The sequence below is a fragment of the Polyodon spathula genome, chromosome 5, assembly GCF_017654505.1.
Source record: "Polyodon spathula isolate WHYD16114869_AA chromosome 5, ASM1765450v1, whole genome shotgun sequence".
In the NCBI taxonomy this organism is placed as follows: Eukaryota; Metazoa; Chordata; class Actinopteri; order Acipenseriformes; family Polyodontidae; genus Polyodon; species Polyodon spathula.
Genome location: NC_054538.1, coordinates 16,864,880 through 16,884,861, shown reverse-complemented (window position 1 = coordinate 16,884,861; position 19,982 = coordinate 16,864,880). Strand labels below are relative to the sequence as shown.

Sequence of the window (19,982 nt, the reverse complement as noted above, 5' to 3'; positions counted from 1 at the left end):
TTGAGGTTGCCAGACAACTAGCGCTAAAACACAGTGACCATATTCATGGCCTCATATGGTCATTCTATTTAGGGAGGAAAGATTTTTTTTTAAAGAATGACTAAAATAGCTTCAAATTTTATGTGTGTACAGACAATACAACCACAGAAACCACTTGTATAAACAATTTATGTGGAATAACTGATTTCTTGTGCTTATTTAGCAATCACTTTACAATGGTCAACAATGTTAGAAAAACAAAATGTGTTCTGCTGTGGTAAGAACAATGGGGTTCACCGAACTGTTTCAAAGAGATCATTAAAAACCTCAGTATGCAGTTTTTGGTAATAAATTAGCAATGTTGTTTTTCAAAGTTCAAGTCAACAGAACACAGTGCATGTTTTTAGTCAATCCCAGAACCTTCCTGTCAATTTGTTTTTTAAACGCTTGCTGGATCCTGTTCAATCCTGGCTTGATTATATAACAAATGGATCACACCATATATTTTCTGGCTTTACTCAAGTCTTCTTTAAATACCTGAAATGAGGAAATTCCATACAAATGTTAACATTTGAAAAGCCAATAGCTTGAGAGAGTGCTTAAGCAGTCTATTTAATTGATGTAAATATTGGAGAGACTTGTGTGCATTGTTTGATTTTCAAAACTGTGGAATACATTGGGGCCTCTTTTAATTATTTAAACTGTGGCAGTATTTAACTCCACTGCTGGTTGAATGAGTTGAGTAGACCCCTTTTGAAAAAATATACCCTATATATACAAGGTGTTGCTTGCATCCTTCCTCCATAGACGGCAAGCTAATGCAACTTCAGTGCTGAAGAAAAGCTGGAAGTCCTTGCAGCCGATGTCTTCTACCTGGCAGGGCGGAGGTACCCTGACTACCCATCCAAGAGGACCTGGTGGAGGCGTTCGTCTGCAGCCTGACCCCAAGCCAGCTCCATCAGCAAGTCCGGCCCGCCAGAGTCTCTCTGTACTGCCACTTGCCAGGTCATCGCCATGGACTCCGCTGCTTGGTGGTCCAGACAGGGATACCCTGAATCCAAGTCCAGATCCAAGACTATTGTATCCTGAGGCTGAGATAGGTGCCAAAAAGACTCTCCAAATCGGTAAGAACAGCCTGAGACTGACCCTGGGCCAGGAGGAGGAGGAGACCCGCTGGAAATGCAGTGGCAGAACCTGGTCCTTCACAGAAGCTGCTGACAGGACCTTTACCCAGGATTTTTACCCAGGGTCTTACCCAGGGTGTCCCATCCACCAGAAGAGCCAACTCCGCATCTCACAGTACTCCTGCCGCAAGAGGGCCGTCCTGCCACCAGGGAAAGGACTGTTTGAAACCCCCAGCTGCCTTGGCAACTGAAGATGTGGAGGAGGCGCTGTAGCAGCGGAGTCAGGAGGGCCTGTCCCAGGGCCAGCAGGACCAGCTACGGGAGCTGCTGAGGGGGTACAAAAACATCTTTGCAGCCACAGTGGAGGACTGTAGTTGTGTCATTCTGGTCCAGCATAGCATTAATATGGTAAACATGACCCCAGTTCGGGAGCTGCCGCACCAGTTACCCCTGGTGAAGCGCAAGGCCCTCCCGAATTACCTGCTCCTGGCATTGATCCTGAAAAGGTGCTGGCCCAGGAGGGCCTGGATGGAGAGAGAGAGTCATGGAGCACAGCAACTGAGCCCTGAGCAAGCCATAGTAGATTACTGTGTGACCAGAAGAGAGCTCCTGGCTATAGCGTAGGCCGTGCGCCACTTCAGGCCGTACAGATCACGCCTCCCTGCTGTGGCTGGTTACGACTACTCAGTCCAGCACCGGGCCGGCCACCTGTACAGTAATGCTGATGCCACCCCTGCTCAAAGGGACGCTGCAGATATTGCACTCAGCTGGAGGAGCGGGAGGCACAGCTCTCCCCTGGAAGGGACCGAAGGGAAGGGTTTTACAACTGCTAATTTGGAGGAGCTTACTGCTTACTAAGTATATACACTGCATCTTGACTCTAACCACATAACAGTAGTAAGTTGGGATATCATTAAAACGCTTGTGGAGAATGGCATTGATTTCAATTGTGTGTGTCTTTGTAATAATAGACAATGTAACAGAGGGAGAAACTAGCTGTTTACATCTATGCTTAGTCGTATACAATGTTTTATTATTATTATTATTATTATTATTATTATTATTATTATTATTATTATTATTTTTTAGGTTGATAGGCTCCAGTGGTGTTTAATATTTTGGGATTAAAGGCAGCAAAATAGGCTGTGGGAATTACACGGTCATTGTAATTAATGTCTCCACATATGTTTTAAAGGTTTATAAACCTCAAAAAATGTTGCTGAATTTGTCCTTCAAAGTTGTTCTAAAAAAAATCTATTTTGTCTGATTGTTACTTTTTTTTGCAACCAACACAGACCATTTGAAACTACTCTTGTTTCCAGCAAAAGTTTGTTTCATTTTTAAAGATTTAATAGCGACTCCAATGTTACAGTGTACTTGTACATCCTCGGACAGTCTGGGGTATATGAAGATTACGAGGCAGGTCTATATGTAACGCTTTCGGCTATGTTAATATATTTATATAGTCACCATGTACTTGTGATATTTAAAGTAGGCTATGCTTAAAATAGTTTTAAAATATACAAAATAAACTGTAAATGTTCAATAAATGAATGTAGACAGAGCGCGAGTTCAGATGCAGTCATAAATACAAGCAATCAAACGGCATCTAATGTTAAAAAAGTGACTTTTCACCAAACACTTTTTGAAATGTAAATAGTGAACTTTTAATTGACTGAGCGAGTGCTTTCCTGTATTAATATTACAAAATGAATCAGAGGGAGATTAAGTTGAACAAACAAATATTTATTTGATTTTCAGAGTTAAACATAACTGTTCCATAGCAATGACTGTCTCTGCTTTGACTGTCTCGCAGGACGCTGTGATTTGGGACAGGACCCCTGTCCTCCTCATACAGAGATCATTTATTTTGTCCTTAGTGTTTCACTGTAGTTAATGTTCTCGCCACCACTTCTCCTGCTAATACATTTAGCTCCTGGTCTGTCCTCCTTGGTCGCTGTCATTGTGACAAGAAACCTAACATCTTAATTATTGTTTTTTAATTTTCCTTTTTATTTAACATAAGAAAATGATGGACGGAAATGTATTTACACACAAAAGTAAATACTAAGGCTGAATTGCATAAGAATATTTTCCCATTTTCACAAACCAAATTCACATGTATAATCTAATTTATGAAACACCACCAGAATTAATTAAGCTGTGCTAGAGGATAAAAAAAACCAAAAACTTTTGTTAGTAGGCCTAGTCGTTATTTAATTCACACACAAAACAAATTCATCTGTTTATAGTACCAAAGGTGCATTGTAGCCTATAAAAGGAGCTAATTACCAGTACATATTCCAGGTATAACCTATAAAAGCTTAATTTCTCAGTACATCCATACAAAGGCAATCATGGCCAGTAGTAATGTTTAAAATTATACAATGTAGCAAAAACTGTATTTCATAGCATGTATAAAATATTATATTTAAACTGTGGAGGATGGCTGAAAGGATTCCACAGAAATTGAAGCAGATTTAATGCTGCCTTCCCTGAGAGTTGGCCATGTACAGCAGTGCATTTAAAAAATCTGCAGAAGAGACTGAAAGTACAGACACCGGAAAGTAGTACTGCAATTATTATTATTATTATTATTATTATTATTATTATTATTATATTATTTAATAAAATAGGCCTACGTTAACTATGTTAAGTTAAATAAGTTGAATAAGGACGAAACTGGTTTTGTTGCAAACGTTTCGACAGATTTTGATTCGATTTACACTTAATTTTTAAATAAAGAAAACGTGAATACAATAGGCCTACTTCTGATTTGGCTTGTCCAATGCAAATGTAGAGGCCTAAAGGGTGTATCCTAGCAACCGTACTAGCACTAAAAGAAGCACACTTGTACAATCATGGTTTTAATGGTAACCGGCAACAGGAGACTTCAAACTGGGTTCTAATTTGATACATCGATTCACCATTATGTAATCGAAGCATGGTGCTGGTTTTACACCTCCATAGGGGAATTGGCCTGCCAATCCCAAAGGACGATTTATTCTTAAAAGAGGTAAGTAATCTGTGGCTACTGCAGTCACATTAGAAATTAATGCACTTCTAAATTGGGACTAGAAAGACGAAGACACATCACCAAGAACCGTACTTACCTTTTCTTTCGAGCGTTGTATATATATATACATTAATTACACACTATAGTACTGTGTGTAAACCTCATGCATAATTCTGCATGTTGAATTCTGTATTCTGATGCTGAATTATGTGCGTTCTGATAACTTGCCAATGAATCAGCTTAGTGAATAGAGCTACCGCTGGTTCATTTATGTGTGCAGTTTGGCTTCCCCCTGCCATGCGGTAATTCTGGTCATTTACCGCTGTTAAGTGAATGGGTCCTCATGCACTAAACATCAGTAACATGCTTACCACGCAGTAAGCCTCTTTACACGTGCTTTGTACACCTGCTGTATTTGACACGGTTAGGATGACAGTGGTAACATCAGAAACTGTACACAAGCCCCTCAGACTAGACAGGTGGGCAGACAGGATACAGCAATATCACTTCCAATTAGAATTCACACCTGGGTGCAACAATTCAGTAGCAGATCACTTGTCACAGTCTGTCCTACCTTTGGAGCAGGAATCTAAGCCCAATGACACAGAGCAAGCAATAGTAAATATGCTCCAGGGGCCCCTCACAGAAGTAGTGCCAATACAAGAACTCTGCCAGGCTTCCACAGTTGGACCTCTCTTCAGCACCCTTTGAGAATATATAACGAATGGATGGCCGTGTAAAGTGGAAGAATTCCTGGCACCTTACCATCGAGTGCGGAATGAGCTGTCCTGCTGGGGTGACGTCTGCATGGCACAGGGCCACAGAACTGTAGTACCCACTGAGTTACAGGCTCGGGTGCTACAGATGGTGCATGAGGGCCACTTAGGAGTTGTAAAGCTGAAGAAGCGATGCAGCGATTTGGTATGGTGGCCTGGCATTGACAAAGAGATTGAGCTCCTCATCAAAGACTGCACAACATGCCTTATCAGTGGGGACAGTCCGGACAGCCACCTACAGCCTTGTTACAGCCAGTGCCCTGGCCGCAGTCACCTTGGGAACACTTGAAGCTAGATGTCTGTGGGAAACTTCGCAGCATGCCCCCTCATCAGCAGCTCCTGGTGGTCATATATGACCTACACTCAAAATGACCAGAAGTATATCCAGTTGCCTCAGTTACCACACAAGTGATGCTGTAAACCCTGGACTACATTTGCTCGCTCGGGTTTGCCCTGTGTTATCACTACTGACAATGGGCCCCAGTTTATTTCGTCAGACTTTAACTCTTATCTGAAGAACAAGGATAGTATACGATCCTCAAGCAAACGGAGGAGTTGAGAGATTTAACCAATCCTTGAAAAATGGTATCCACACCCACCTAGCACAAGGCTGTCAGTTCGACACAGCTCTGCTGAAGGCACTACATTTGAGCCACTAAACATACCACCACAGGGGTGTCTCCTGCTTTTCTTATGTTGGGCCGTGAGCTAGAGTGCTCTGCTGAAGGCACTACACTTGAGCCACTAAACATACCACCACAGGGGTGTCTCCTGCTTTTCTTATGTTGGGCCGTGAGCTAGAGTTGCCTCTAGATCAGCTTTGCCCTCCCAGTTCACCTCCTGTACCCCCACTGACCAGAACTACAGTGACGACATGTCAACTGGCAATGAAAGAAAGGTTTTCAAAGTGCACAGATCGAAACATCCACTGCTATAGGAACTAGATTCGGTTAGAATAAGGAAGTCTTGCTGCACCAACAAACTGCAACCCTGTTGGTCTTCACCGATGTGCATCACCACATGCTTGGGTCCAGCCACTTTTCAACTCCATAATGGATCTTGTTGGCATGCTAACAGGCTGAGGAAGGTCAGCCCTCCTGCTTCTGAGGTGAGACCAGCCCTAACTTAATAGTTTTCCTACCTGTGACTGTAACAGAGAAGAACCATGTGAGGCCCCACATACAGCATCCAAGCAGGCTGCGCCACAGAGCTACCTGTTGTTAAGACTTTGACCCTTCTTTTCACACTTGAACTGGAGAAGGGGGGATGTTATGTTTTTTTGATGTTTAGTACTGAATGCACATCCTAGCCAGCTACTGTTTAATTTGTTTTTGTTTCACAGCAGTTGCGGTTGAGCTACTGCTTTACGACTGTCGTACAGACAGCATGTTTTGAACACCGAGTCTAACTGCCGTAAGTTGGTTGAAGGTACAAGAGTCAGGGCGAGCGTAATAAATATGTTGTTGAAATAAGAGTGTAAATGTATCAGTGCACAGGAGAGCAAGAGGGTTGCTCCAAGGAGGTGATACGTACAGTAGATACAGACAAGAACGTATTTGTCTTTGTATGCCTAAAAGTTGCTCTTATTTGAAATCTATCTGTATTTTATGCTTTTATATGAATATGCTCAATAGCTACTGAATTTACTGTATTTTGTAATGTAATATTCAGCAACAACTACAGAAAGTCGCTCTGAATAAGGGGCATCTGCTAGGAAAATAAACTGATAGTTTTTTTGAACAATGAAAAGTCCACTGGTTCATTGTTCGTTTTTGGTTTGATTACTTTTGATGTCTTGTTTGTTTTCCCTAGTCTATATTCAAAAGCTGAAAAATGAAAAAAGAACTAGTTCTTTTTTCAATAAACAAACAGCATTCCATTTTTTAACTCATACAACATTCTGTAGGCTATTTGTTTTTCCCATGTACATCATGTACTAAAGTCAGGTTATGAATTCATGCAGAATACACCACGCAGCGACAGCTTGCAAATGAATAATTTAGCTCGACTTATTAGTGCATATGTGATGAGTCAAAGGGATTTCGGTCTGTGATTCAGCCTCCCGACAGTAGATGGCATCAAACCAACTCGGGACTTCCCTTACCAAGATCTCGTGACCATGGCAAAAGTCATCTTTTGAGGGGCGGCACCTTGGTGAGGGGCGGAAGTACGAGTATGTAAATTCCAGCCACTGGAGTCAAGTGAAGGATAAGGACACTTGTCAGTTGGGGATTGGTGTTCCACTGACTACAGAGGCGGGACATTACATACTAAAGGTATTTTACGTACTACTGTGTTCGGGGTTGGTCCAAAAGTAAAATAGGAGGAGTAACGGGTGGAGGGAGAGACTAGTTTGGTGCAGCGGGATATTTGTCTGTTTTTGTTTATGTATGGTTTACCACGAAGACGATTAAAGACGAGTTATCACGATCGGTTTTGGATTTCACCCCTGCACTCCTTCCCTCACACCATTTTGTTTTCTTTTGTTATTTAATTATTTTGTTGTGTATTCCGTTTCCGGGAATACCAGCTGTCCAAGGGGATGTGGCCCCGGGTTGCGGGACAATATCTTTTAGATCAGTGCACCCGGTGGCTGCGGCCAGAAGAACATACACCCCAAGAACTGGTGCAGAAAATAGTTATAGAACAGTTCGCGTCTATACTACCGCCAGGGAATCGAGAGTGGATTAAGAGGAATCGACCTACCACTCTCGAGGATGCCATCCTCCTGGCGGAGGCCTACGAAGACGCGAACGAAGGCGCCGGGTCAGACCCCACTCCTGCCCCTAAACTAACTCGGACCAACCAACCAATGAAGCCCAGAGGGGGTAACCAGACCTTCAGACCATGGAGGTCGAGGGTAGCCCCATCCTGGGCGAGAGAGAATCCCCCTAACCTGCCGGTCGCGGACTCGCAGGACAGATTAACTCCGTTGATGCCTCCTAACCAAGTGTGCTACCATCGTAATGAGCCTGGACACATTGCCAGGAATTGTCCAGTAATGAAGGTGGACCTGGCGACAAGATCCTGGTCAGCAGTAACAGGTAGGAACACTGGGGAATGTCGGGAGGGCCCTTATCAGTTAAGAGTACAGGTCGGGGGAAAGAGTACTTACGCATTTGCGGACTCTGGGTGTGCACAAACATTGATTCGGCAAGCTCTCTTGGATGGGGTAGCCTGGGAGCCACAGGGTAAAGTGGCTATCTCCTGTATTCATGGAGAAACTCGGGTTTATCCCACCACTAAAGTTAGACTTATTGTAGGTGATTATTCAGCTTACGTTAAAGTGGCTGTAGCGCAATGTTTACCATACCCTGTTCTCCTGGGAAGAGACTGGCCGTTTTTTGATCGTATTTTAGGTCGGGAAATGGTCTTAGTTTCTACCAGGGGACAATTAAAGCAACAGGAGAAAACAATTGGCGAGATTTTTCCGTTGCAATCCGACCTGTTTAACCCTAAAATCCGCCCAAGAAAAACAAAAAGAGAGCGTCGGGTGGAAAAATATGAGGGAACTCTGAGACGACAAGGGGAGGGGTCTGACACAAAAGTAAACCAATCGCTTAAACGGCAAGGAAAGGGAGTAGGTATTCAGTGTAACCGGGGCTGCGAGGTTACTGAGGTGGAAGGTCATGTAATAAAAGACACTCCTCTCTGTGTACCTAACCATTGGGACCGAGATATTGACTTGGGATATGAACAACAAAATGATCCCACGTTACAGTATGCTTGGAAACAGGTTAGATATGTTGAGGGGAAGGATATGCAGGAAGGACAACCGGTGGTATTTCCGCATTTTTCTGTATCTGGGCACTTATTATATAGAATAACCCGGGCTCCCGGGACGGGACAGCTCGTAAAACAGTTATTGGTTCCTAGGCCTTTTCAGTCAGAAGTCATGAGATTGGCGCATGACATTCCATTTTCAGGTCATTTGGGAACTGAAAAGACTCAGGAACGAATTCTGGCCCGGTTTTTTTGGCCTGGGGTTTATGGTCTTGTGCGGAAGTATGTATCGGAGTGTCCTGAATGTCAATTAGCTGCCCCTAAGTCAGTTCGCCCCGCACCTCTGGTTCCACTTCCAATTATTGGGGTACCGTTTGAAAGGATTGGTGTAGATTTAGTAGGCCCTCTGGAGGGAACAGAGTCAGGATATCGGTATATTTTAGTAGTAGTGGACTACGCAACGAGATATCCAGAAGCTGTTCCCTTACGCTCTATGAATGCAGTAGCTGTAGCGAATGAATTGGTAAAAATATTCTCTAGGGTGGGAATCCCGAAAGAAATTCTCACTGATCAGGGCACTAATTTTATGTCAGACTGTATTCAGCAACTATATAAATTATTGAAAATCCGTTCAATTAGAACCTCAGTTTTTCATCCTCAAACGGATGGGCTTGTTGAACGATTTAATCAGACTTTGAAAAATATGTTGCGCCGCTTTGTAGATCAAGAAAAACGCAATTGGGCTAAACTGCTTCCCTACTTGCTCTTTGCAGTTCGTGAGGTACCACAATCCTCAACGGGGTTTTCCCCGTTTGAGCTCTTGTACGGTCGGCAGCCGCGGGGTATCTTGGATCTCATAAGAGAAGGCTGGGAAGAACAGTCAAAGGAGTCTAAAAATGTAGTAAAATATGTGTTGCAGTTACGCGATCGCTTAGAATTAGTCGGTCGATTGGCACATGACAATCTCAAAGCGGCACAGCAGAAGCAGCAACAAAGCTACAATAAAAATGCAAGAATTCGGAACTTTCGACCTGGAGATAAAGTGTTGTTATTGTTGCCCTCATCGGAATCTAAGTTGTTTGCTAAATGGCAGGGTCCCTTTCAGGTTATTCGAGCAATTGGTAAAGTCAATTATGAGATCCGACAGCCTGGGCGTCGGAAAGAAAGTCAAATTTATCATGTTAATCTCCTGAAACCGTGGAAAGAACGGGAAGTCCATTTTATATCTCCTGTACAGGAGGGAGAGGATTTTGGACCCTCAATTGAGCCAGAGTCAGCAGCTGAGGTCCCGATGGGGGAACAATTAACTCCTGATCAGCGTGAAGAGGTAAGCAATCTAATTAAAATGTTCAGTGATGTGTTTTCTAACGTGCCTGGAAGAACGCATTTGATCGAACATGCTATTATCACTCCGCCAGGTCTAAGAGTTAGACAGAGACCGTATCGCATTCCAGAGAGTCGGAGAGATTCTGTTCGAAGGGAGGTGGAGTGTATGTTGAAACTTGGGGTAATTGAACCTTCCCGAAGCGAGTGGTGTAGCCCAATAGTACCAATAGACAAGCCAGATGGGTCACTACGATTATGTATCGATTTTAGGAGGGTGAATGCTATCTCCAAGTTTGATGCATATCCCATGCCTCGAGTAGATGAACTCTTAGACAAGCTGGGGCAAGCTCGGTTTATTTCAACTCTGGATCTGACGAAAGGATATTGGCAAATTCCATTAACGAAAGCCTCTCGTGAGAAAACGGCATTTTCAACCCCAGAGGGTCTTTTTCAATTTTGTACTATGCCGTTCGGACTTCATGGAGCGCCTGCTACTTTTCAGAGACTAATGGACAAGGTTTTACAACCTCATCGAGAGTATGCAGCTGCGTATATCGATGATGTAGTCATTTATAGTTCTTCCTGGAGAGAACATTTGACTAGATTAGAAGCCGTCTTACAGTCTCTGAGGAGGGCGGGGCTCACAGCGAACATGGCAAAGTGCGCTATTGGAAAAGAAGAAACTAAATATTTAGGTTTCATAATGGGTAAGGGTAGAGTGAAACCGTTGGTTTCAAAAGTCCAGGCTTTGTTGGATTCACCGGTACCTACCACGAAAACCCAGGTGAGATCACTGTTAGGGTTGGCTGGTTATTACCGCCGCTTTATTCCACACTTTTCCACTATAGCCGCCCCTCTCACTGATCTCACTAAAAAGAACGCTCCAAATAAAATTAAGTGGAGTGCAGAGTGTCAGACAGCCTTTGAATCTATTAAAACTAATTTGAGTCAGGCCCCAGCATTAATAAGCCCGGATTTCAGCCGAGAGTTCGTCCTGCAGACAGATGCATCGCAGACTGGTCTGGGGGCGGTTCTGTCCCAGGAGAGAGATGGTATAGAACACCCGATACTATACATCAGTCGGAAGTTACTGCCCAGAGAACAGAGGTATTCGGTAGTGGAGAAAGAATGCCTGGCAGTGAAATGGGCAGTGGAATCTTTAAAATACTATCTTCTGGGACGACCTTTTGTACTCATCACAGATCACGCTTCTTTAAAGTGGTTAGACACGATGAAGGATTCAAACGCTAGGATTACGCGGTGGTACCTGGCGCTTCAACCCTTCGCCTTTCAAATAAGGTATCGTGTGGGTAAGTTACATCAAAATGCTGATTTTTTTTTCCCGGGAGGGAGGGAAAAGGGAAGGGTTAGAGGTTTCCGAGTGTTCCTTCGGCTCCACTCTGAGGGGTGGGATATGTGATGAGTCAAAGGGATTTCAGTCTGTGATTCAGCCTCCCGACAGTAGATGGCATCAAACCAACTCGGGACTTCCCTTACCAAGATCTCGTGACCATGGCAAAAGTCATCTTTTTGAGGGGCGGCACCTTGGTGAGGGGCGGAAGTACGAGTATGTAAATTCCAGCCACTGGAGTCAAGTGAAGGATAAGGACACTTGTCAGTTGGGGATTGGTGTTCCACTGACTACAGAGGCGGGACATTACATACTAAAGGGAACGTACAACTGTGTTCGGGGTTGGTCCGAAAGTAAAATAGGAGGAGTAACGGGTGGAGGGAGAGACTAGTTTGGTGCAGCGGGATTTAAAAAAAAAAAAAAACACTAACATTTCTTTTGTCTTTTTTTGTTTATGTATGGTTTACCACGAAGACGATTAAAGACGAGTTATCACGATCGGTTTTGGATTTCACCCCTGCACTCCTTCCCTCACACCATTTTGTTTTCTTTTGTTATTTAATTATTTTGTTGTGTATAGATAATAAAAATAAATTATTTTATTTCTGTACACATAAATTACTGTCTGGACATTCCATTTAATACACTCTCGCCTCACAGCATATTATTAGCTTAGTCAATAGAGCGGTCACGCCTTCGTTTTTGTGTGCAGTATGTGATTCCCTTGCCACGCAGTATCTAAAGGAACTTATTGCTGTTTAGTGCATGAGGCCCTTAAATGTATATCTACTATGTAGTATTTAAATATGTATCATGCACTTAAAACTTTTTTTTTTTTTAAATCATTACCTGAAAAGAAAAGTTAATCCGGGTATTTTTCACAGGTGTACCCAGTTCCAGATTTTCTACCTCCCCCTCCCCCTCCCCCTCACTCTCCCTGTTATAGAGTGGCTTGGATCTTTAAAACATGCACCTTTGTACAATTATCTAGCTGCTTAATAAGCTTCTTCTATTTCACAAAACCTGAAATATTTCCATCTGTATTGCATTAACAATAGATTTGACTGCTTATTGTTGTCCATTATATATTATGTAATCTTCTCCAGCGCCTGTACTGCATGATGTATTATCTTCAGCAGCTACGATTACATAATAGACTGTAAAAGCACAATATAATTGACAAAGCCTAAATCAAGGGTTTTGTTATACAGCCAGCAATCAAAGGAAATATTGCTTGAGTGCACTTTGCGGTGTTTTGAAAACACCCCATGTTGCTATGATGGAGCTGCGAGAGGCTCCAGTAAAGTTTAGTGACTCTGGGTCCTATTCATTAGCTGATGAGCCCCAGGGATAAATTCTGTCTCCCAGCAGACTTTAGGGAATTCTCTTAGGTCTTCGCATTAGCTGTCCTCTAAAGCAAGATCCTCTTCTGGCAAGAGATAAAAAGAGAAGAAGACATTAACTATATTTAAAACACTTATTTTACAACAAATACAACACAATAAATTCAACTAGAAGTATACTATTGTATATAGCAATCCAATAAGCACACAGAGGATTCAATTAAACTATTATTTTGTACATATTTTATCAACTGAATATCAAAAGAGCCAGACAGCTAGAGTACTAAGCATAGAATGTTATTGAAATGGTAACTCTCTTGATGATGAATAGATCTGGGGAAGCAAGCCTAGTTTCAGCTGTTGTGTTCAATGAAAATATCGCAATGTAATACATTTTAATTAATTTAACTGTAGCTTATTTTATTTTTAATTTAGGTTTTTGTACACCATGGAGTGCTAAGGTGGATTTCAGTTGGTCTTGTTTCTTGTTCTACCTACCCTAAACTGAAACAGCATTTGTAGCACAATACAGCACTTAATGTATTGCAATATCAAAATGCAGACATGACATTAAAGTGAGCAATAAACAGATTTGAACAAACCACACTGAATCTGCTTTGTCCTTGGAAGGACGTTAGACTTTAAAAGAACAAAAATAAAGACATCATACTTGGCACAGCTCCCACTAACACCACTGCTGCCTGAATTAATTTGTGTACTTTATTGCTTTCTGTGTAACACGGTCACATCTCTGTAGAAACTAAAGACATACACACACACACACATACACACACACATACACATACACACACACACACACACACACACACACACACACACATACATACACATACACACACACACACACACACACACACACACACACATTGATGTGACTGTTTTCCCATGAAATAAGCAGCACAATGCATTCATACCTAGGATTTGTAGCTGTGTTTTTGTCTCTTCCTCTCCGACGCTCAAGGCAGCTCATGTCATTTTCTCACTGCAGTTCCACAAGGTTTTAAACACCAGACTGGCCAGCTGCCAGTCCGCAGGTCCAAAGTCCCGTAAACAATCGATCAACCTGTAAATCAGTTTGGGATGCCATGAAAGGTTGTACCTACTCATATTCGAGTTGGATGGTCTAATAGGTTGTAGGGCCATGAGACAGGACAGAGGCCCTGGGTGTTTTGTGGCCACCTTTACACAGCCACAAGTTCAATAGTTTAAGTGATTGTTTAAATGATTAATTGCTTTATTATTTCATTATCAGTTACCCCTGGCAGGTTGAGAACAAGGAGAACGAGTTTGTATTGGGATTGCAATGTTTTTGTTTAAAATGTTTTGTGTTTGTTAAATAAATGTGCACCATAGCACTTAAACTACAATACCTGAGTCTGGGTTTGCTATTTCTGCCACTGGCCAGCCTTGGCCACCTGCCTCTTTACCACAGGCCACCATCGTCACTGTTGTTGACTTTTGCAGTACCACCTATCTTATGGAAATCAATATGCAAAACTAAAAAACAATCTGTGTCTGAAATTTGTGCAGTCTTAGAAATGGAAACATCAGCCCATTTATTCAAAATGTGCTTGTCCATCCCTGTACACTGCCATACCTGTCAACATCTGAAAATACAAAATCGAGAGTAGGGGGGGTGCAGGTGCATGGTTAAGTATGTGAACTTGCCCCTTGCACTGAATGCATGCCTGCCACAGGACTCCCCTGGGTCCTAAACCCTGCAGTAATCACACACCGGCCATGAATTTTGTAGACATTCAAGGTTTGCTGACATAAGGGGGTTTAAAGATAGAATAAGGTTAATACACCTTTAACTTTAACTTAAAGCAACAGTGTTCCACAGTCATATTTGGTTTTATAATAAGATGATTCATGGGTGGCTGTTTGCTACATTTACCCTTCTTTGCACTGTACTTCAAAATGGTCAGCTTTCTATTTGTATGCAATGAATTTAAAGTATCATGAAGACTATACATATCATTTTTCTTCATAATAACGTCCCAGATTCGTTAGATTGTCAGAGAGTTTCAAACACTTGAGCAGCTTCCAATTCCCCAATTAGGTAATTGAGTGATAATTCAGGAACGGCCACCTGTGTAAAGGAGAGCACAGTATTTTGTTTAAAGTAGGGAGTTAGGTGAGTGTAGCTGTGTTTTTTTTTTGCAACTTTGTAGTAAAGGCTAATGCCCAGCGTACAACAATCTCTTGTTTGAAACTGTGTTTTATCCCTTGCACCTTGTGTTTATTTGTTTGCTGTTATTTTTTGTTTAGTTTAATAAGTGCACGGTTTAGAGTTTGAACTGCAGCTTCTTGAATTCTGCTAATCCCATCTTGGGCCCACAACGCTATCTTGTCACAGGTACCATTTGCCTCAAATAAGGGTATTATTGTTAATGTTATTAATAGCATTTAGTAGCCTACTTTCTCCTATTTCAGTCTGGAAAGTTATTTCAAACGATTACTTTTACTTTGGGATCCAGTCATTTCCGTGGTAAAAACATTAGAGGGTATAATTTTTTTGAAACATGAACATCCCAATATACAAATAAAACAATGGTGTCTTTAAAAATAAATACAACTACCGTTCCAACGATTTCTATTACATGAGAGTAGATGTTAAAACTTCATGCTGATTTGAACTCAGCTCTTGCCAAGGTAAGTACCAACTAAGACGTAGCTTTACAGTAAACTAATGTGGTCTACCTGCATCTCCATCCATTTGCGTTTCTTTCAATCTGATGATGTAGATATCCTTCTGCCTGGTGTTGATGGCTGAAATGTAATGCTGGCTCCAGGGATTAGCTTATTTTGCCTCCCTAGCGCATCAGCACACACAACGGCTGCGATATTGGCTCCGGGGATCAACCACAGTGCGGTCACCCCAGCGCACCAGCATAACAACCGTCTGATTTGAGCTAAGTAGGGCACATCTCTGGGGTCTTCAAGTGGGCACCTTCCCTCCTCTGTGTTTTGTCGACTAGCTCACAACACATCAAGAGGGCTCGACAGTGATTCTGGCATCCCAGCATCACCCCCTTCTGTCCCCCACTCAACTCTACCCAGCTTACTTACCCGTACATCAGCGTTGCTTTCCGTCTATTGTGCTTGAGCTCCCCAGCCAGAATCTTTCCGTCTCAACCACAGCCAGTTGCTGCTCCTTTCTGCTGCTTCAGACAAGTTATTCACTGTGCGACAAAGCTCTTGGCCACTGAACCTGACATCTCTGAGAAACCAGGTTGTAGAGTGTGCCACAAATCCTCGACAACCCACCTCCACTGGGTAAACCTGGACTCTCCATCTTCGCTGTTCTGCTTCAGCAGCTAGTTGAACATACCCAAGTTTCTTCCTCTCATACACCTCATCCACAGCATCCTCCCATGGCACTGTTAACTTTACCATATGAACAAGGCTTGCTGATCCAGACCACAAAACTAAGTCTGGTCAAAGGTTAGTGGTGGCAAAATAAAACCTCAGGTGGCAAACTAAACCGTTGACCAACATCTGCCTGCATTTTCCAGTCTCTAGCAGCTTCCAGTTGTCCTGGGCGAGGGTTGGTTTCAACACCTTTTCTTGGTGGTTGCTCTCCTGGAAGGAGGAATATTGTCTTTTGTGTGTAATGCTTTGATGGAACTGGTGGCAACTCATTGGTCAGGTTACGCTTGTCTTCCAATGCTAAGGCCAAACATCACAGCACCTGAATTATGGCACAAGTAAACCGTCCTTGGCTAAGACCCACCTTACATCCTGTCAAAATGTGCCTTAATGTTGCAGGTGATGAACACAAAGGACATGAGGGATCCTCACCCACCCAGAGGTTTAGGTTATGTGGTGATGGGAGAACATCATATGTTGATCTGATGAGGAAACTGATCCTGCACTGTTCCATTGTCCATAGGTCTTGCCAGACGATCTTGCGTTGTTCCACACTCTCCCATCTCATCCATTCTCCCTGCTTGGCCTGGGAAATGGCTTTTACACACCTCATCCTCTCCTACTATTTTTTTGCTGATTACCAGCTTCCTCCTTTGAGCTGGGGTTGCCTTGTACCATGTAGGAGGAGCTGAACTGAGACCAAGACTCCCTCTTCCATGCTGAACATGCCCCAAAATATCATTGATTCGAAGGGTAGCCTTAGAATCTTCCACAGCTTTCTTCCACCTACTTTCTTCCAGTTTTCAACACAGGTGCTGCCTCCCTTATGCATTTGTTGCGTGAATCTACTAATGTCATTTCCAGTCGGACCTTGGCACACTTAAACTCCTCGGTAACTGCAGTATTCCGTTACCATAAAGTCCCTCTCTGCTGAGGCAGCGTGGAACTCCCAACCATTTCCTGACTAATGAACTGGTTAAAGCTTCCAGCATCTCAACTGTTGCAAGGAAACCTTGTACACAGTCAGTGGCCACAGCAGTCTTGGCAGTAGACCAAACTGAAAGCACCAGAGTTTCAGTTGGCCTGGTAAAGTGCTGCGGTCTGTGCTGTTCAACCCTTCCACTGCTTGTTGTCATTGTTGGATCATTTACAAGCCTGTGCAGAAATACACATTTTAGTAAATTTTGAGTTGGAACGGTGCCTCATTGCATTGTTGAGAAGCCATGGTTTTCAAAACCTGAAGACCAAGTGCGAAGAAGTGCAGATAATTTACAATGAGCATCAACTATAAGCAAGCAAAACTACAAGTACAAACACTACACAGACAATGGGAAAGAAAGCAGGCAATTAGTTGCTGTTAACTCATGATTGTTTAGAACAGAACATCCAATACTGGCAATGTTGCAACCTAAGGAAATATGCTCACAACATATACATTTGACAAAATATCCTTTCTTTAACAAATAAGAGCAAACTGGAAACCCAACAGCAGTGGTGTAATGTAGATAAATAAAAATTTGGCTTACACTCAGCAAGATGCAGCTGCTCGGCTCTCACCACGAGTTTCTTACTGGGTAGAAGGTCAGATTGTTGTTTGGCCGCTGCAGCATTGATCACCAGCTCCTCACATTCATCAATCGATTTGCGCTCGGAGTCAAAGCAATGCAACAAACAAGTTGATTAAGTGTGCTCATTAGTGGTGCAACAATGATATTTATTATAGTCTAGGCAAGCTGCCACTGCATCTCCAGGAAATGTACAAATATTAATATCACTGAAGACCACAATTGTTCTGGACTAGTTACACACTGATACAAAGCAAACTGAATATGCTCAACCATGTAACAATATTATGATGTCAACCACCTATTGCATGACAATATCATTTTGCCACTGTTCCCATTTTAGACTAATAAGAGTTACCTCTTTTGATTCTGTATAATGACATCATTGGATAATTACATCATTATTGTTTAATAACTTTATAATAATTTGCAGATGTTGTACTATGAATAATGGTAGGATATGGCTTTTCACATGAATGAATTAGTACTATAAACAGTATTGTGAATGGCTGATAATTACATTACTGTATGTTGGAATTTAATATTTTTAACTTTTTTTTTTAGTTAATCTATTGCAGTTGTTGTAAGTTGCAAAACCTGCATAGCATTTATTATTAATTTAAAAACCGGTTCCAAAGAGTGAATGTCTATACACTGTAATCACATTAATTACTTTGTGCAATTGTGACCATTTGGTAAAATACCGCTTATAATTATGCTACATCAGGTACTCTCTATGAGTCACAATTCTCACTTTAGATCTTAACTGGAAATTCGCTTTTATGTGGTGCAATGTTTCCAAACAAGTATTTTGTGAGCTATCTAACCCTACCTAAGCAGACTGAATATGTGTTACTAATGCGATCAAAACAGGATACCACTTTACAAGGTAACATTTTATAAGTGCCAGTAATTCAATTTTAAAATACATAAAAACACCAATTATGACATCCTGTTGCGTTCATGTACATTTATTTTTCCGACCTCAAGCCTTATATTAATTGGCAACAACTAAAACAATTACTCTCAGTTACCTGATTATAGGGGTACACAAGAATTCTGGTATCTCCCATTTTAAAGAGATATCTTTCAGGTAGTTTATCTTTTGCCAACTATACTTTTAATTGTGTGAAGTATACAGTTACATACCAGAAGTGAGCTTATTAACAGTTATTTAATCTATAATGCATGTGTTTTTTTCTGTTTAATCCAAAATTAGGTTGCTTATTAAATATTGTTTTTTTTAACAAAAATCTGCGTGGTACAATTGTTCATACCTGTAGAGCCTCTGTAGTGGAACATTACCTGTATCCAATTCACTGTTAAACAGGAACTTTAAAACGTGACAGCAATGATAAGCTATTGAAACATTTAGAAAGACTTTTTTTCTTCCCCCATGATAATACAGCTTTGTTTAAAAATAAATTTAAAAAGAAACAGAAGGCACAATTGAAATCAAATTACATAAGCTACATACCAAGTACTTTGACAAGCAGTCCCACGCACTGAAGGTAGACTCACATACGCCGCCTACAGTCGGGTGAATTTATTAGCTTTATGTGGACATCTTCCACCTCGGAGAAGTTTCTTTGGACACATTATCTTTCTTCCTCAACACTCGCATGGGTTTTGGAGGCTTTCGAGGTCAAATCCAGCTCATAGTAAACGTGGAACAATTCCAGGACATCGTCAATGCTACACTTTTCCATAAAGAAGTTTTTTATAACATTTTTACATTACATTTTTAATCAGAGTCACTGCCATTTTCTAAACTTGTGTATGTGTTGCTGGATGAGCATAATGTAACCTTTAATAAACTCATACTCTCAGTATAATGGCAGGAAATGACTCCCCTTGTCAAGGATGCACCTGGGCTCTTTAAATATGGGGTGGCATTGACAGCTAAGGAAGCCCTTTTCATATATTATTCTGGAGACTAGAATACGTGCTGTATGATGGAGTTTTGAAAGGTTCAGGAAGAAGAACTGCCCCAACAAAAATCTTAAAATGCCTTTTCTCCAGCTAAATATGTTTGTTACATTTTACAATATTTTCATCAATACTTTTCTGCTTTTCAATAGTTTGTTAATTGTAAAGGTTAGATTAAAGTTTTTTACATTCAACTGAGAATACTTTGGATGTTCAGAGAATTGTGGAGAGCGCTTCTGAACAACCACATCACGTCATTTATACAGTCGCAGGCACAACCACGTCATTTATATAGTCGCAGGGAAACAACATAATTTATACAGTCATGCTCTTTGATCACACATTCTGTGAGAAAATGCTTTTAGTTTTTTTATTAAAACACCATCGTTCTGCCAAAGTTTAGTTTTGCTTTTTGGGTTGTTACCATAGAGAAACAGACAGAGGGATAGATGTACTA

General features: G+C 41.7%; 1 long non-coding RNA gene across 1 annotated transcript; it reads right to left on the bottom strand.

The window, feature by feature from the left end:
• Window positions 1-11,904: 11,904 nt before the first annotated feature.
• Window positions 11,905-19,380, bottom strand: LOC121315633. The gene is made up of 3 exons (XR_005950297.1): window positions 17,558-19,380; window positions 13,574-13,722; window positions 11,905-12,724 (listed from the first exon to the last, which is right to left on the bottom strand). It is a non-coding gene; the product is annotated as an uncharacterized LOC121315633 (long non-coding RNA).
• Window positions 19,381-19,982: the final 602 nt, after the last annotated feature.